General features: G+C 35.1%; 1 pseudogene across 1 annotated transcript; it reads right to left on the minus strand.

Moving 5' to 3' along the window:
• Positions 1-2,010: 2,010 nt before the first annotated feature.
• Positions 2,011-11,070, minus strand: LOC101710333 (protein farnesyltransferase/geranylgeranyltransferase type-1 subunit alpha pseudogene; annotated as a pseudogene). The gene is made up of 4 exons (XR_015442185.1): positions 10,919-11,070; positions 9,355-10,813; positions 3,875-3,927; positions 2,011-2,608 (listed from the first exon to the last, which is right to left on the minus strand). The product of XR_015442185.1 is annotated as a protein farnesyltransferase/geranylgeranyltransferase type-1 subunit alpha pseudogene (transcript).
• Between the last annotated feature and the right edge of the window lie 1,832 nt (positions 11,071-12,902).

Here is a 12,902-nt window from a genome sequence, read left to right on the forward strand (position 1 = left end):
AATTTTGTATTTCCTCCAGAGTTAGTTTCATTAATTTGTCTTCCAAGGTACTTCTTAGAAGTTGTCAAATTTATTTCAAAACAGATTTTTGAAATACGTTTTCTATATCCTTTTAAATTCTGTAAAATCTGTGGTAATGTCACCTAGATCTTGATATTGTAATTTTAAAAATGTATAATTGATATTGTGTAACAGGAAGAAAAGGTCTAAAGGTGCAGGGGAAGTGGGAGGGGTAGGGAAAAGGAAAAAAAGGAAAAGAAAAAATATGAGAAAAGGAAAAAAATGGAAACAAAATCTTTGCAAATAGGGAAGGGTGGAAGGGGTGAAGAGAGGGCAGGGGAAGGGGGAAAAAAAAGAACCAAGATACTCATGTAATGGTACAAGATCCCAATGATGTATGTAACTGTATTTTATACCTAAAATGTACCAATAAACTTAATGGGAAAAAAATAGTTACTGATTTCCTTTCACAATCCCATTTCTTCCTGACTACATTGGAATATGGTTCTCTGGTTGGAAGATTCATGTGATTAGGTTGGTCCCATTTGGTAATCTGTTGACATTGCCCTTTGCTAGGACCATTTGTTTCTTCACCACAGACAATTAAAGGAACCACTAGTTTTTTCTTCAGAAGCATCAAACCAAACTACAGAGCTTTTAAAAAGTAAGAGGTAGACTCCCTCCTAGACATTCTGGCTTAGTATATTCAGTAATAAGTCATTATGTTTATTTTCAATACTTCCAAAGTTCTGCTAATTGAAAAACAGACATTGAAAACATTTTAATGCTTACATGAAGACAGAGATTTTCACAGAAAGTGCAAAATAAATATGTCACATCAGTATACTCATACATTTTCCACTCTAATTTAAATTGCTACAAAAAATGATGTAGCCACACACATGTATACACACACACTCACACACACACACACCTGGATTTAACATAGGTGTCTGTATTTTAAAATATGCAATACTACTTGTAAAATGGCAATTTTTGTCACATCTTTAAGGGTTTGCACATATAGCACAAACTCTTCTGGCATCAGAAAGAAACAGATTTGCACATGGGTAGAAATGAAATATTAACATCAGAGATTTCTAGATACATTTTCAGTGAGGTTATGTACCTAAGAATTTCTAATTTGGGATGAAATATGGAGGTATTGGGTGAGAAGGATGTCATGGTAAGGACTGACAAGACTGATAGGCATGTGACAGTGTATTCCACACAGAAGGATATTGAGACCTGACCAAGAAAGCTGTTGGCAAAGGTAAGAATTTGAAGGTAAGAAATTGAGGGACAGTGTAATACAGAGTTCTATTTTTATGAAAGTAGATGTGCATTTGTATTTGAACTTCAAGATATTTAGCTGTGGAAGATTAGGTATATAACAAAATTTTAGTTAGTCTCTTGTATTTTGCATTTGCACACAGGCCATTAATATGTATTGAAATAGAATCTGCTAGCTAATGCACAACTACAACAGTTAGAAAGACTGGATGTTGTTTAATCACTGGGGAGGTTGAAAAAAATTTACTATTCAAACATCCAATTAAGAATCCACCCTGTGACAAATATACAATTTCTTTCCTTATCATGTCTTATTGTCTCAAGACATGTCCTATTAAAAAGTAACAAATCAATCATATTTTACAATTTTGTGATGCTGAGGCTGAAGCTCAGTGTAGAGTGTTTATCTGGCATGCATGAGGCCCTGGTTTGACCCTTAGCATCACAAAAAAGTATACATTATATAAGTTTTTGTCATATGGTGTTTGAGTGTGGTTTTTGGTACAGGGTGCTGACTAGAAAAATTTGTTGGAACCACATTATTCTTTTGAAGGAATCTTGGTTCCAAATCAACCACAGACTAGAGTTCAAAATCATTCTTATTTTACAAGTTTTTAAGGAACCCTCAAGTACTTGAGGTTTCACGAAAAACATCTAAGGTGTACATCCTACAAGAGGTACCTGTATGCCTTGATGTTGCATTTAAAGGTAGTCCTACAGGAATGCACAGATAATCTAGCAGTTACAAAAACTAAATAAACTAGAATTAGACTGTAACTTGTGGGAAAGCAAGACTTTAATTTTTTTCATTAGCAAGATTTTGTTTTAGTTTTTGCACATCTTCCCAATTCACTTTCAAAATAAAGAAGTCAATTGCAATGATCTTTGGCCTGCTCTCCTTCATTATATTGCATATGGTAAGAACAAATTACTCTCATCCTGCTTCACACACGCTCAGACCACAGCTCCAGTTCACAGAAAAAAAACTCCAGAGAACTGGCTTTCAATATTGAGAAACTTATTGAAAGCACTTTAGATTTTCACTAGGGAAAGAATAAGCATGAGTTTGGCATGGAAAATGAGATTAAAATGTGATGAGTAGAAGTGTGATTGGTAGTTGTAGTATAGCTGACAGAGCTCTTTCTCCAATCCACCTCAACAAGTTCCCCTGTTTCTGAGACACAGCGTTGAGAAACACACCCCCAAAAATGTGACCATAACTTGATACAACACAGGTTCCTCTCTGTAAGTTTCTACGCTTACCCATCCTCTGATTAGATAATGATCCATAGCAATATTGTCTTGAACTTGTTCTCTGTAATGAAATTGAGTCGTAATTAGAAATTCTTCATTTAGACTTCATGTGTATAAAAAACGAAATTTTGTTGTGTGATATTAGCTACTGTTTTGAGATACCTTAGCTTTTCAGAAACTCACTAGAAATTTTTGTCTTTTTTATTAGTATACGTGTGTAGTACATAATGTTTATATTCCTTGCGGGGAGTGGGTACACGTACATAATGCATTCTGGTTCCAATTTTCATCCCCTTTCCCTCCTACCCCCACTCTCAATCTCTGGATCCCTTTCCAAAAGTGTGAGGATATGATTGCTTTGTGCTGGAAAAATGTTTTATTATATACTAAAATGAGCATTTCAGTAAAAATATATGTTTGTAAGTGTTCATGTAGGTAGAAAAAACAATTGTAGAGAAACAATCTTTCTTAAATATTAAGTAAATCATCTACATGTGGTACTTGATAATCATTTCAAATACTTCCACAGATATTCAATTGCTAATATGTTAACATATTTAATCAAAAATCAGTGTAGCTGAAGTATATTAATAATATAGTCCAGCAGTGTACCCTGGAGTGAGCTTTATTGCTTAAACTGTTGAAAGGTCACACATGTACAGCTTATCATCAGGTCTCCAAAATAATTACATTCTCCTTGTCAGCTGGGGAAATAGAAAGATGTGATCTATAATATATGCAATTAAATTTAACCTTCTTAATGGAATATTAGTGATAGGGGATTTACTTTCAAAATTTATTAAGAAAGGATCTTTTTATACATATTTTATAAACTTAATGTAAGAAAAAGTCTATGACCCATTTCTTGAGTTCTAGACACCAATTATCATATATTTCCAGGCAGATTCTTTTGAATTTCCAAATGTCAAATTACACACAACACATATAATTAAGAATTTATTTTTCTTTAGTATTCTCATTGCATTATACTTGATTTCATTGATAATTTTATCACAACTGTTTATAGAATATTGTGTTTCTTTAAAAAATCACCTTTTCTTCATGATGCATATATAGTAGGGAAAGAAGCATGGTGTGAATGAATAGTTCACAATCACTACCCTGGTAAAATTGCACTTGAACTAGCCAAGATTTCAACTTCATTTATAAAGTAAAATATTTAAACATAAAATACTTAGACATCAATAAGTCCAACTGCATTTTCAAAGAAATTAAGTTTATCAGAAAAGGTTTCTGAGCAAGTTATATGAAGGTAACTGGTCTGTAGAACTGGAAGTCCTTTGAATATTTTTAAAGATTCACTCACCCATGTGATCTACTTCCAACTTGAATATCATCACTAATTCCCATATCATTTCACTGCAAAATATAAAAATTATTAAAGGGGAATTTAATCTCTACTTGTTTTTTGAAACAGATGTCCTAGTTACATTATCTGCACTAGAACATACATTTGAAGGAATTAACAAAGATAACTCTATAATGTACGTGAATACAATGACATTGCCCCATGAAATTTGTCATACTATTGACAATTTTGATATTGAAACTACTATCACAGGAAGCCAGAGTAACTCCAGGTCTGCATGAAAATTAATCTTTTGTATTACTGTGTTGTTCAACAATAATTGGTTGTGGAAAATGTACTTAAGAAGATGTAATTTTCTTTGAGGATATTTTCAGGATAACAGTGTTACTTAACACTAATATTATTTGATACAAAATGACCTTGTGCAGAGGCAGGCGAAAGAATAGATGGGGTCTGTTTCCATAACAGGACCAGAGGTTTTTGATTTGTTTTTGGCATTGTGCTTCCATAGCACAACTTGATGCTCTGAACATCCCTGTCCCTAGGAAAACAAAGATGGACGACAGAAGGAATTAGTGGTCATACAGTCAAAGCCATTTGTTCTTTTAATTACAGAATCAGATTTAGCTTGATCCATGGGGAAAAAGTAGCTTTCAGTGAAGATTGTTGTAGTCTAGCTGCAAAAGTTGCAATGGTGGGAGTGTACAATTTAATGGTCATTTGTTACTAAGCTACCCAAATGTAAGCTATCCAAATTCTATGTTTCTTATCCATTGCTGCATGGAGGTAAGAGCCATAATAATGTGAATGGAGAGATAAAAACAATGCATTTATTATGAAGGAGTTGCTATCCTAAATCTACATCATCTCTACTTGAACTACTAGTTTACAAAAAATTATCATGGTGTAGCCATGTCTGAGTTAAATCTTCCTACACAGAACAATTTTAAACATTGGAAAAGATGCATGAGTTAAGTTGAGAGTGTCCGAGTGCAAGTGAAATGGACTGGCTAGAAAGATGTCACCAGGTCATCACTAACTTACTCCTCACCCTTCTCACTAGGCATTGGCTGGATGGGAGGGCAGAGTACAGGTACTGAGCAGAAAGAGCAGCCTGAAATGTTTCACTATCTCACTGAAGTGAGAAAGCAAGAATTAAAGTTCTGGATTTTCTAAGAAAGCTAATTTTGAGGAAATTAGAAAAAAATCAAGATATTAGACAGATAGTCCACATATCATTTACCTTTAAAGGTTTTGTAAACATTCATGAAACTATACTATTATGAGACAGAATATACTTGAAGCAAAAATATTACATGCGATTAAAAAAGCAACATTTAGTTATAATAAAAAGGAGAGTGTAGTTAAGATAAAAAATTTAATGGGAAAAAATCTCTAAAAATGCTAAATTTCATTGCAGCTATTGCTATTTTAAAATATGCAAAGTAACAACTGATCAAGATAAAATTGAATTAGAAAATTAATGAACTATATTTGAATATCTTAATTCTACTGTTTCTATAATTTACAAAAATATCAGATAAAATAATCTAGATATCTAATATTCGAATGACAAGATTAACTAACTTCATAAAAGTGCATGTACAGAACCAGGCGCCATAACAATGAAATTATTTTCAAGAAAATAAGGTAAAATTCAATATTGACATAATTCTGGGCTATTAAGCAAAATAATTTCAAATGTCTAAATCATACAGAAAACATCTCCCAAATGAATATGTTATATTGCAAACACACCATTAAACAAATGAAATATTGGTTAACTGCACTGAAAGCAATCTAAGAATTAACAGCAAAAATAAAACACAAAAGCAGCAACAATGTTTTGAAACACCCCATATGACTGATGTAATTCAAGGAAAAAAACTACAATCAAAAAAAGTTTGACTGAAAGTAAAAGATATTCAAACTAATGGGAGTCAGCAACATCTCTCTTCAATGGGAAATGTGTGGTCTTATACAAATGGCAAAGCTGTAAGCATTTAATTACTAAAGGCTACTGACTTCAACAGTACCCCTCAGAAAGATAAAGAAGCACCCTCAAACCAGGCGTAGTAGCACACACAGCTGTAACCCCAGCACTTGGAAACCTGCAGCTAGAGAATCACTGCAAATTCAACCCTAGCTTGGGTTACATAAGCAGACCGTCTCAAAAAAAAAAAGGTAATTCTAATCCAAGAATTTATGAGTGTTTCAAATTTCAATAAAGGGACTCAGACCATTAACTCCAATGATAAGAGATACACAGAAAAGCTTTGATAGGTGAGAAGGAGGATGTAACTTACTACATAGGCAGAGATGCAGGGATGCATCCATAGCCAAGGAATGCCTAGAAATCATAGAAGGTAGAAAAGAGGAAGACTAGAATTTTTTCAAAAGACTGAAGAAAGTGTGGTCTTGCTCACACCTTGATTTCAGACCTCTTGCTCCTAAGAGTGTGAAGGAATAAATTTCTGTTTCTTTAAATCACCAAGTTTGTGTTAATGTGCTACAGTATCCATGAGAAATAATACATAAATCTATAAAAAGTATGCCAAGGTAAACCCAAGGGAAGTAATAAAGAATTATGTTAAATTTGACCAGAAAACTTTTAAAAACAAAATTTTGTAAATAAGTTATAGCAATAAAACCATTTAATACAATTGAGTTCCTATGCCTAGAATAAAAAGAAATATTTCTATGTATCTCGACAAATTAAAAGGTGCAAGAAAATGCTATGAAAATATATTAATTTGAATATGAAACACTATCTTAAAATTTTAATGTACTATAACTGACACAAGAAATGGGAAATCAGAAAAAATACTCTAGTAATAAATGTAATTAATTCATACTTTTATATGTTCTAGCAAAGAAAAAGCCCTCCAATCTTATGTGTTTCATTTGTAGATCACTTCAAATATTTAAGGAAAAATTCACCAAAATAATTGGGAAGAATGTATTTCCCATCTCATTTTACAAGGACAGCAGAACATCAATTTAAAATAGAAACAAATTACTCATTTCAAATATAAATGACAACTCATGTAAAGAATATCCCACTAATATTAAAAAAAAAATCTAGATTCCACTTGATTGTGTTACATATACGTACTTTAGTTATTATCTTTGGTCATATCATCTTAAACACACCTTATTGCTTAATATTGGTCTCATTATAACTTTATATTAGCATAGTACTTAAAATATTTTGGTCACCTAATTTTTTAAAAATATGATTGTGTGATATTTATTTCTTTTATGGATTTATTTTTGCTAAAATTCCAAGCCTCCTGCCTACAAATTAACCTGCCCCACAGAAGCCTTTAATCTCTTACTGTAAAGACTAATTCAAATGGCAGCATGTTAAGTGAGGTGGTCAGTTGTACATACTCTCTTCTTCAGCCTTCACTGTAGACAGTGCATGCTAGACAGAGATCCTAACAATTCCTCATGTTTACCTACAGTAAGAAGTGAGAGGACAGGACCCATTTAAGTTGAAAGCTGATACAGCAAAGATCTGGCAACCAGAAATTAAAATAACTGCAAGAATAAACATTGATTTGTCTCCTTTTTGAATTGTGATTATGATGAATTCATACATGGATAATTTTGAAACTTTTAAGAAAAGGGATGTATATCAACATTAAGTTGACAGATTATACATTCTAAACATTTACATTGTCTTCTGAAGAGTCCTTCAAACTCTTTCCCATTTTGTAGGCTGCTTCACACCTTGGCTATGATTAATCATGCTAATCATAACAAGGCTAGGTCTGGTTAGTTAGTAGGACACATTTGTAATGTTTATGGTTCAAAGTAATTACTGAGGCTCACAAAATGATACCACAACATATGCCAATTTGGGCTTCACACACAGCCCTTCAGTAACCAATAATACAGGAAAAGAATTTTCAGGAGGTTCGTTTATCTACCAAACATCAGATCTGCCAAAGAGGAACACAATTGCTTTCCATCTTCTTACTGAAATATTAAAGTCATATCACAAATTGAGAGACAGAAAATCAAGCATTATGCACATATTCCCGAGGAAATTTGTCCCAGAACATTGTCCATACTTGGAGGCCATTCTTCTCATATGAAATTCATTTATTATCACTCTAAACATGTCTACTGCTCCCAAATCCCTCTCCCTTATAGGGAGGGTATTTTAACTTCAATCATCTGGCTTTCTCTGAGTTTTATATTTTGTGCATAGCATGTACATGTTAATAAATTTGTGTTTGTTCTCTTTATGTTTTGTCAGTCTGTTTGACTAGAATCAACAATTAAGTCCAGATGACTGCATAAAGAACACGGTACTTACACACAATGGAGTATTACTCTGCCATAAAGAAGGGTATATTTGAATTATTTGTAGGAAAATGAATGGATCTTGAGACCATGATGCTAAGTGAAATAAATTAGACACAAGCTTAAATATCACATGGTTTCTTTTATATGAAAAACCCTAAATATAAAAAAAGATATGCAAAACAAAAGACAAGTAAGAAGAAGTAGGAAGATAGATCTTGCTCAAATGGGAAGGTAAGCAGGAGATGGAGGGAGTGGACACGCAGGAAGGGAAGGGAAGGAAAAAGCAATAATAAAAATGTGCTATGTGCATGGGCCAATTCCACCCAAGGCATCTAAAACTTATGTACCACATATATGTATTATTAAAAACATTTAAAAAGTGTCAACTTTTGTACATTAATCAAGTGTCCCAAGACCTTCAAAGAAATAAGACTATGTAATGTTTGACAGAAGGATTACTTTCTCTTTGCCCTGGGAACCTGTGAGTAATGAAATACTGGCTTTTGTGACTGTTAGTATTTTGCTTCCACATAAGCTCAGATAAGACAAGAACAGAGCCAAGTGATTCACTAAAAACCGTAATCAGTATTATAAAAGAACTATGCCCATGTTCCACCAAACCTTCCAACTATTAAGTTACAGCTGTTGAGTCATTGCCTCTGGTTTAAATTATTTGGATTTTTCAATGGCTTGAAATTAAAGCCTGTGGATATGGACCAAGATGGAAAGATATTATTAGAATGATCATTTGTTATCGTTGCTATTGTTTTATTTTTTCAAAGGATAAAAAAATAGTCGTGTTTCCTAATAAAGATTTTGTGTTTGAATAAAATACAAATTTTGTATATGACTATTGAGTTAAAGAAACTTTGAAACCCACTGTAGTTTTATTATGCCATTATCAAACACTCAGACGCGAGGATTAGAAAATAGTCTCGAGTTGATTAACAGAAAGATGAAAAGTAAGTAAATAAAGTAATAGGAAGAACTGTATGTATTGATACCAAATTATTAAATATAGTAAATGCTAAATAATACTACTTATATCTATTTAATATTTGCAATCCTATATCTTATAATTTATATTATGTGCTTATTTATACTTTAGTATTGAAAAGTATGATACAAAAAAATGTTAGTAACCACTATACATTACTTACCATATAGTGAAGCTGAAATAAATGTTGCATGCCCACAGGAACTTATTTCATTTTACCAAGATAATATTAGGTATGGCAGTAAAATTAATGTCATTAAACCAAAATCAATCCTAATAATGTCTTTTTTTTGTTGTTTTTGGTTTTTTGTTTTATTTTTTTTTTTAGTGGTTCCTTTATGGGACTTTTTTATTCCTTCTCCCCTCCAATTACTTGGTTTTAAAAGAATCAAATCATATTTCTCAGAGCAAATATGAGTAACAGCAGCACCCAAGGAACATCACACTTAGTTCTTGTTAAAAATCAGTATCTGTGTGATTCATCTTTCACACCACAGGTAAGGGAATGTTCACTCTAGTTTTAAACTCCTTCTTACAGTCCCTTAAAAAAGTAAAAGCATTCCATTAAGTTCTTCTGGATGGTGTTATTGCTGTACATTTGTTTGTAGGTCACTTTCTCTGCTGTGTTTACTTTGAAGGAATCTTCCAATATATCTCCAATATTCCTTTCTTATGGTGTCCTTTTCTTTACCCAGGATTTCACATAACTCTAATGCTTTATTAAGAATGCCTTCCTTGTTGTCACACTGGTTTTCTAACATGTCATCACAGACCTCCACAAGAAAGGCAATTAGGTAAGGGGAACTGTGACTTGGTTGTAAATCAAGTAACTGATTTAGTAGATTGGGATTTTTGGAAAGACCACGATCTTGCAAAATCCCTTTCAAAGTTCCATGCACTTTCATTATGTGGTACACGTTTTATCATTTCCAGAGTGTACAAAACTTGATAGTTTTTCGGCTGTTCCTCAATTATCCTAGTGATGTAGTTCATTTCTTCATGTAGATCCTTTTGAAGTGACAGCAAGAGAACTCTTCGAAAATGCCACACTGTGTAATTGGCTGCATTTAACTCAATGGCATCCCGAGTGAGCTCCAAGGCTCGCTTACTTCTCTCATCACGCTGCAGAACAGCTCGGAAATAATCATAAATATCTCTGAATTTTTCACTATAGATGATCTGCACTACTGGATTAGGACCATCATTCTGTGGCACTGGATCTATATCCGCCCACTCTGCTCCGTCCCTGTACAGGACTTGGCGGGGTGGGGGGGACCAGGCTCAGGAACCCCTCGTCCGAAGGGGATGCCACGGCTTCCCTGGCCTCCGCTGCCATGTCTTCCTCCAGCGGCTGCTGGGCCGGTGGTGGGTGCGGCCTCTGCGGAGGCTGCTCCGGCCGACCAGGATCGCCGTCCACGGAGGCGCGGCCCAAGACCTGGGTGGCAGGAGCTGCGCTGCAGCCCGGGCGCAGCACTTCCCACAAGTGTTCTGGGCGGTGGGCCTTCCCGGCCGAAAATGCGCCTGCGCAGTCGGCTGGTGCGGTTAGCTGGGCCGAGGCGGAGCTTAGTAACTGCGAAGTCTCAAAAGCTCTGGTCTCACGCTTGGATCTCAGCGGAACTGGCCTTCCCGAAAATACAAGGCCTTTATGGTCCTACATTTTTTTTTCAGTCCTGACTGTATGAGCCAAATTTCATTTTAATATAGGAGAAATATAACTGGTACACTGCCAGATGTCAGATGTGCCAATTGTATCCACCGATCCCGAGATTGGAGGCAAGCGGCGGACTGATGGGGATTTCTCCACGAAGGGATCAGCCCAGAGCAAAGTTGGAGGATCCTGTAGAAAAGATCCCCTCAGCTTCTGAGTCCTTGTTGACATGGGCGGACCAGGGCCAGAATATTGGCTGTCCTCTTACCCGGTTAGTTTTTCTACCTCTGCTCTCCAAACTTCAAAATTGTTGAACACCCAGGAAAACTGAAAACGTATCTGCAGCATCTGTCTGGCTGTCTCATATTAGACTGGCATGTTCATTTCATCACAAGTAGTTGGAACACAAGGAAGAAAATGCCAGATGCTTGAGTTTATCTTTGACCAAGAAAACCTCTTTTATTTGGTACCGGGGATAGAACTCAGGTCCTTGAGCTTGCGAGACAGGCGGCAGAAGAAAACCTCTTAAGTGGAGCACACAGACAATAATAGACATTACATTTGTAAGACTGAGTTTTGATATTATCTTGGCTATCTAACAACATGGGTGGAAATATGTTACCAACTTTAAAGATATTGTTACTCTCACGAAGTGATTTAAATTAGTCTATTGTTTTTTTTAAGAGTAGGAAAAATTTATTGGGAGAATGAAAGCTTCTGCCTAAGAGAGGCAGAAGGGGGACCGGAAAGTGGGTTCCCCCTAATAATGTCTTTATAAGACTATTTTATCCAAAATCATTGAATCATAAGTGAATTTGAATTATAAACTTAATTAAAGTGATCATGTAGCTTGAGTTTTAACAAATTAGAAAATATTTAATCTAACTCCCCAAATGATAATGCATTAAATTTATTTAAATATTAGTTTAAGTATTATCTCAGATGTTCCAAAATCCCCCCTCAGGTTTGATGACCTGTGAGAAGGACCCAAATAATCCAGAAAAGTTACACTTTGAGTTGCGATTTGTCACAGTGAAAAAATACAAAATTTAAATCAGCAAAGAACAAAGGGGAAGAATTCAGCAGAAGCCAAATCTCAATGGGGTCAGAAATCATTTATTCACTGAACAATTTAGTCTCCAAACAGTGGTGCCAGATGGCTCATGTGAGGTGTTACCAAACAGCATCTTTATTGATGGTCAGTCATGTAGTCTTGGAGAACCCACACAACTCACAGAAGCCCTACGTTTGACTGGGAGTGGCCTGCACTCCCAGCTACCTCATGTGGCCCATGGTCTCAGGTAGTTAAACACGCTTATGAGGGAGGATGCTCCGGGAGCTCAACAGTCATCTGGCTGGAAGACATCTTGCTGCAACCCTGATGGTTTAACCTTGCACCATGCAATTAAAATTTATAGCACAGAGCAAGGGATTTAGCTCAGTGGTGCCGCCATTTGCCTTACAAGCGCAAGGTCCTGAGTTCAATCCCTGGAACCAAAACCAAAAACAACAACAATAAAATTCATAGCACAATCCTAAGACAACACAATACTTTTAAAATAATTTTGAGCTTTCATTACATGCCATGCATTAACGTTGGTGTTGTGCATACAGCATTGAAACAAAGAGCTCCAATTTCCAAAGCCTATACAGCTTATATTTGCTGGGAAGAAACAATAGATGCACACATTTAGAAATTAATTAAATATCATATTAGATGATAATTAGTGTTATGTGAAAAAGTAAATTACAAGATGGAAGGGTGTACAATGGGTCCATTTGATTTAGTCTTTTCTGAAGTGGCCTTACTATGATGACAGTGTGAGGTAAACATATGCAATGGTGAGGAAGTGCCCCTTGTGGAAATTTGGGCGAAGGCCATGCCATGCAGACAAAGCCACCATGTGCAGATATCCAGCTGGGGGTCAAGTTATGTGGGAAGAACAGTAAGAAAGCAGTGTGGCTGGAGTCCAAGAAGACAGAGCAAAAAATGTGTAAATGGTTACAGAATTTGCTCTAACTATTTTCTCAAAGTGCTTATTTATATCAATAATTATCAAAAG

Source organism: Heterocephalus glaber, unplaced genomic scaffold (genome assembly GCF_053883595.1).
Source record: "Heterocephalus glaber isolate CG9 unplaced genomic scaffold, H.glaber_assembly_v1.0 deba00001538, whole genome shotgun sequence".
Classification (NCBI taxonomy): Eukaryota; Metazoa; Chordata; class Mammalia; order Rodentia; family Bathyergidae; genus Heterocephalus; species Heterocephalus glaber.